The 7191-nt window shown below is 34.3% G+C and overlaps 2 non-coding genes across 2 annotated transcripts; both read left to right on the top strand.

The window, feature by feature from the left end:
* Positions 1-423: 423 nt before the first annotated feature.
* On the top strand, positions 424-602 carry LOC122320831. The gene has a single exon (XR_006245871.1). It is a non-coding gene; the product is annotated as a 5.8S ribosomal RNA (ribosomal RNA).
* A 438-nt stretch (positions 603-1040) lies between these two features.
* LOC122320837 lies at positions 1041-5000 on the top strand. Its single transcript, XR_006245877.1, has one exon. It is a non-coding gene; the product is annotated as a large subunit ribosomal RNA (ribosomal RNA).
* Positions 5001-7191: the final 2191 nt, after the last annotated feature.

The raw sequence follows: 7191 nt of genomic DNA, 5'->3' as shown, positions 1-7191 counted from the left end.
AAGCAAATTAAATTGTATTATAATATATTCACAAATTTATGTTTATATATTATAATATGAAACTTGCGTGTATATGGACCATAATATACACGCGTTGCGAATATGTATTGTTCATCATAGTTATGGGCATACATTGGCTAATGCAACAACCTAAAATGTTGAATGTTGTACCTGGTTTACTTCAGGTTAATGTTTTATATAAAAAACGCAATATTATATCACATTAAAATTATATGAAATTGTAAATTATCCAAGTAATAAATGGTATAATATTGTTTATATAAAACTAAGACATTTCGCAGCATTTCGTTTTAGGTATAAAAAAAAGATTTATTGAAGGAATTGATATATGCCAGTAAAATGGTGTATTTTTAATTTCTTTCAATAAATTCATATTTGACAAATTGAAATAATAAATATAAAAACTCTAAGCGGTGGATCACTCGGCTCATGGGTCGATGAAGAACGCAGCAAACTGTGCGTCATCGTGTGAACTGCAGGACACATGAACATCGACATTTTGAACGCATATCGCAGTCCATGCTGTTATGGTACTTTAATTAATTTTTAGTGCTGCTTGGACTACATATGGTTGAGGGTTGTAAGACTATGCTAATTAAGTTGTTTAGAAATTTGGTAATCAAATTTCTAAGCATATGGTATATTATTGGATAAAAATTTTAATTAAATATAATTATTATTTTTATTCATAATATTAAAATATCTATGGAAAACATTATCTCACATTATAAATAATTTGATTGTGAAAAACGAAGAAAAATATTTTCATTTTCAATCATATAATACTGAGGAATGTCTAGCATAAAAAATGTTTGAAATATTTTTCATCTAGAATTGTCTCTTATTAATGATTTAGTAAAATTGAAATCTTTTGTAAATGTTATTGTTCTTCGTTAAATTCGTTTAAAACTCATAACTAAATTAAAACTAATTAACGAAAAAAATTTTTATACGAATTCATTAAATGTTTCTCCATTATATAAATGTAAAGAATATATTGAAAAAAAAAATGTTATATACAACCTCAACTCATATGGGACTACCCCCTGAATTTAAGCATATTAATTAGGGGAGGAAAAGAAACTAACTAGGATTTTCTTAGTAGCGGCGAGCGAAAAGAAATCAGTTCAGCACTAAGTCACTTTGTCTATATGGCAAATGTGAGATGCAGTGTATGGAGCGTCAATATTCTAGTATGAGAAATTAACGATTTAAGTCCTTCTTAAATGAGGCCATTTACCCATAGAGGGTGCCAGGCCCGTATAACGTTAATGATTACTAGATGATGTTTCCAAAGAGTCGTGTTGCTTGATAGTGCAGCACTAAGTGGGTGGTAAACTCCATCTAAAACTAAATATAACCATGAGACCGATAGTAAACAAGTACCGTGAGGGAAAGTTGAAAAGAACTCTGAATAGAGAGTTAAATAGTACGTGAAACTGCTTAGAGGTTAAGCCCGATGAACCTGAATATCCATTATGGAAAATTCATCATTAAAATTGTAATATTTAAACAATATTATGATAATAGTGTGCATTTTTTCCATATAAGGACATTGTAATCTATTAGCATACAAAATTTATCATAAAATATGGCTTATAGTTTATTTAAATTAAAATGCTTGCGTTTTAACACAAAATAAATGTCATTAATTTGATAAAGTGCTGATAGATTTATATGATTACAGTGCGTTAATTTTTCGGAATTATATAATGGCATAATTATCAATGATTTTTGTGTTTATTATATGCACTTGTATGATTAACAATGCGAAAGATTCAGGATACCTTCGGGACCCGTCTTGAAACACGGACCAAGGAGTCTAACATATGTGCAAGTTATTGGGATATAAACCTAATAGCGTAATTAACTTGACTAATAATGGGATTAGTTTTTAACTATTTATAGTTAATTAACACAATCCCGGGGCGTTCTATATAGTTATGTATAATGATATTTATATTATTTATGCCTCTAACTGGAACGTACCTTGAGCATATATGCTGTGACCCGAAAGATGGTGAACTATACTTGATCAGGTTGAAGTCAGGGAAACCCTGATGGAAGACCGAAACAGTTCTGACGTGCAAATCGATTGTCAGAATTGAGTATAGGGGCGAAAGACCAATCGAACCATCTAGTAGCTGGTTCCTTCCGAAGTTTCCCTCAGGATAGCTGGTGCATTTTAATATTATATAAAATAATCTTATCTGGTAAAGCGAATGATTAGAGGCCTTAGGGTCGAAACGATCTTAACCTATTCTCAAACTTTAAATGGGTAAGAACCTTAACTTTCTTGATATGAAGTTTAAGGTTATGATATAATGTGCCCAGTGGGCCACTTTTGGTAAGCAGAACTGGCGCTGTGGGATGAACCAAACGTAATGTTACGGTGCCCAAATTAACAACTCATGCAGATACCATGAAAGGCGTTGGTTGCTTAAAACAGCAGGACGGTGATCATGGAAGTCGAAATCCGCTAAGGAGTGTGTAACAACTCACCTGCCGAAGCAACTAGCCCTTAAAATGGATGGCGCTTAAGTTGTATACCTATACATTACCGCTAAAGTAGATGATTTATATTACTTGTAATATAAATTTTGAAACTTTAGTGAGTAGGAAGGTACAATGGTATGCGTAGAAGTGTTTGGCGTAAGCCTGCATGGAGCTGCCATTGGTACAGATCTTGGTGGTAGTAGCAAATAATCGAATGAGACCTTGGAGGACTGAAGTGGAGAAGGGTTTCGTGTGAACAGTGGTTGATCACGAGTTAGTCGGTCCTAAGTTCAAGGCGAAAGCCGAAAATTTTCAAGTAAAAAACTAATGACTAAATAAATATATATACAAGCCAAAAATAATATACTTGAATAATTTTGAACGAAAGGGAATACGGTTCCAATTCCGTAACCTGTTGAGTATCCGTTTGTTATTAAATATGGGCCTCGTGCTCATCCTGGCAACAGGAACGACCATAAAGAAGCCGTCGAGAGATATCGGAAGAGTTTTCTTTTCTGTTTTATAGCCGTACTACCATGGAAGTCTTTCGCAGAGAGATATGGTAGATGGGCTAGAAGAGCATGACATATACTGTTGTGTCGATATTTTCTCCTCGGACCTTGAAAATTTATGGTGGGGACACGCAAACTTCTCAACAGGCCGTACCAATATCCGCAGCTGGTCTCCAAGGTGAAGAGTCTCTAGTCGATAGAATAATGTAGGTAAGGGAAGTCGGCAAATTAGATCCGTAACTTCGGGATAAGGATTGGCTCTGAAGATTGAGATAGTCGGGCTTGATTGGGAAACAATAACATGGTTTATGTGCTCGTTCTGGGTAAATAGAGTGTCTATCATTTATGGTGGTTACTTGTTCCCCGGATAGTTTAGTTACGTAGCCAATTGTGGAACTTTCTTGCTAAAATTTTTAAGAATACTAATTGGCTCAAACCGATTAGTTCTTATTAATTATAACGATTATCAATTAACAATCAATTCAGAACTGGCACGGACTTGGGGAATCCGACTGTCTAATTAAAACAAAGCATTGTGATGGCCCTAGCGGGTGTTGACACAATGTGATTTCTGCCCAGTGCTCTGAATGTCAAAGTGAAGAAATTCAAGTAAGCGCGGGTCAACGGCGGGAGTAACTATGACTCTCTTAAGGTAGCCAAATGCCTCGTCATCTAATTAGTGACGCGCATGAATGGATTAACGAGATTCCTACTGTCCCTATCTACTATCTAGCGAAACCACAGCCAAGGGAACGGGCTTGGAATAATTAGCGGGGAAAGAAGACCCTTTTGAGCTTGACTCTAATCTGGCAGTGTAAGGAGACATAAGAGGTGTAGAATAAGTGGGAGATATTAGGCTTCGGTTTGATATCGCCAATGAAATACCACTACTCTTATTGTTTCCTTACTTACTTGATTAAATGGAACGTGTATCATTTCCTAGCCATTATACGGATATATTTATTATATCTTATGGTATTGGGTTTTGATGCAAGCTTCTTGATCAAAGTATCACGAGTTTGTTATATAATCGCAAACAAATTCTTTAATAAAACGATGCATTTATGTATTTTTGATTTGAAAATTTGGTATAACTCCAATTACTCAGGTATGATCCAATTCAAGGACATTGCCAGGTAGGGAGTTTGACTGGGGCAGTACATCTCTCAAATAATAACGGAGGTGTCCCAAGGCCAGCTCAGTGCGGACAGAAACCACACATAGAGCAAAAGGGCAAATGCTGACTTGATCTCGGTGTTCAGTACACACAGGGACAGCAAAAGCTCGGCCTATCGATCCTTTTGGTTTAAAGAGTTTTTAACAAGAGGTGTCAGAAAAGTTACCATAGGGATAACTGGCTTGTGGCGGCCAAGCGTTCATAGCGACGTCGCTTTTTGATCCTTCGATGTCGGCTCTTCCTATCATTGTGAAGCAAAATTCACCAAGCGTTGGATTGTTCACCCATGCAAGGGAACGTGAGCTGGGTTTAGACCGTCGTGAGACAGGTTAGTTTTACCCTACTAATGACAAAACGTTGTTGCGACAGCATTCCTGCGTAGTACGAGAGGAACCGCAGGTACGGACCAATGGCACAATACTTGTTCGAGCGAACAGTGGTATGACGCTACGTCCGTTGGATTATGCCTGAACGCCTCTAAGGTCGTATCCGTGCTGGACTGCAATGATAAATAAGGGGCAATTTGCATTGTATGGCTTCTAAACCATTTAAAGTTTATAATTCATTTTATAAACGACAATGGATGTGATGCCAATGTAATTTGTAACATAGTAAATTGGGAGGATCTTCGATCACCTGATGCCGCGCTAGTTACATATAAAAACATTATTTAATACAATGACAAAGCCTAGAATCAATTGTAAACGACTTTTGTAACAGGCAAGGTGTTGTAAGTGGTTGAGCAGCTGCCATACTGCGATCCACTGAAGCTTATCCTTTGCTTGATGATTCGATATTTAATAAAATAACGAAATGGAAAGAATATTATAATTATTAAATTTATTTTGATAATTATAATTTTGGATTTTAGGGAATCCAAAGAAAAAGGTAGCCAAAAAGTACTCGTCATATTATTAGTGACGCATATAAGATCATGTCAAAGTAAAAGAAACAAAGTAATGTTTGAGATTAACTATGAATCCACTTTTACGGTAGCCAAATGTTCCGTCATATTATTAGTGACGCATATAAGATCATGTCAAAGTAAAAGAAACAAAGTAATGTTTGAGATTAACTATGAATCCACTTTTACGGTAGCCAAATGTTCCGTCATATTATTAGTGACGCATATAAGATCATGTCAAAGTAAAAGAAACAAAGTAATGTTTGAGATTAACTATGAATCCACTTTTACGGTAGCCAAATGTCCCGTCATATTATTAGTGACGCATATAAGATCATGTCAAAGTAAAAGAAACAAAGTAATGTTTGAGATTAACTATGAATCCACTTTTACCGTAGCCAAATATTCCGTCATATTATTAGTGACGCATATAAGATCATGTCAAAGTAAAAGAAACAAAGTAATGTTTGAGATTAACTATGAATCCACTTTTACGGTAGCCAAATGTTCCGTCATATTATTGTGACGCATATAAGATCATGTCAAAGTAAAAGAAACAAAGTAATGTTTGAGATTAACTATGAATCCACTTTTACGGTAGCCAAATGTTCCGTCATATTATTAGTGACGCATATAAGATCATGTCAAAGTAAAAGAAACAAAGTAATGTTTGAGATTAACTATGAATCCACTTTTACGGTAGCCAAATGTTCCGTCATATTATTAGTGACGCATATAAGATCATGTCAAAGTAAAAGAAACAAAGTAATGTTTGAGATTAACTATGAATCCACTTTTACGGTAGCCAAATGTTCCGTCATATTATTAGTGACGCATATAAGATCATGTCAAAGTAAAAGAAACAAAGTAATGTTTGAGATTAACTATGAATCCACTTTTACGGTAGCCAAATGTCCCGTCATATTATTAGTGACGCATATAAGATCATGTCAAAGTAAAAGAAACAAAGTAATGTTTGAGATTAACTATGAATCCACTTTTACGGTAGCCAAATGTCCCGTCATATTATTAGTGACGCATATAAGATCATGTCAAAGTAAAAGAAACAAAGTAATGTTTGAGATTAACTATGAATCCACTTTTACCGTAGCCAAATATTCCGTCATATTATTAGTGACGCATATAAGATCATGTCAAAGTAAAAGAAACAAAGTAATGTTTGAGATTAACTATGAATCCACTTTTACGGTAGCCAAATGTCCCGTCATATTATTAGTGACGCATATAAGATCATGTCAAAGTAAAAGAAACAAAGTAATGTTTGAGATTAACTATGAATCCACTTTTACCGTAGCCAAATGTTCCGTCATATTATTAGTGACGCATATAAGATCATGTCAAAGTAAAAGAAACAAAGTAATGTTTGAGATTAACTATGAATCCACTTTTACGGTAGCCAAATGTTCCGTCATATTATTAGTGACGCATATAAGATCATGTCAAAGTAAAAGAAACAAAGTAATGTTTGAGATTAACTATGAATCCACTTTTACGGTAGCCAAATGTCCCGTCATATTATTAGTGACGCATATAAGATCATGTCAAAGTAAAAGAAACAAAGTAATGTTTGAGATTAACTATGAATCCACTTTTACCGTAGCCAAATATTCCGTCATATTATTAGTGACGCATATAAGATCATGTCAAAGTAAAAGAAACAAAGTAATGTTTGAGATTAACTATGAATCCACTTTTACGGTAGCCAAATGTCCCGTCATATTATTAGTGACGCATATAAGATCATGTCAAAGTAAAAGAAACAAAGTAATGTTTGAGATAACTATATATAAACCTCTTTACGGTAACCAAGAGTCTCGTCACATTAATAATAATAGTTAATGAATGTATAGCCATATAGATGATTGGTGACCGGTAATGAATAAAAAAAAAAAACCTATATTTAATATATCTATAAATAATACATATTATTTGCGGAATCGTTCATATAATATTATACTATGATATAATATTATTAAAATAGGTAATTAATTTATTATTACGATATAAGTCACCCTGACTAACAAAAGATTTTTAAAATACACAATTGAATGGCGGGAGTA

This window comes from Drosophila ficusphila, unplaced genomic scaffold (assembly GCF_018152265.1).
Source record: "Drosophila ficusphila isolate 14025-0441.05 unplaced genomic scaffold, ASM1815226v1 contig_842, whole genome shotgun sequence".
Classification (NCBI taxonomy): domain Eukaryota; kingdom Metazoa; phylum Arthropoda; class Insecta; order Diptera; family Drosophilidae; genus Drosophila; species Drosophila ficusphila.
This window is presented reverse-complemented; position numbering and strand designations above follow the sequence as displayed.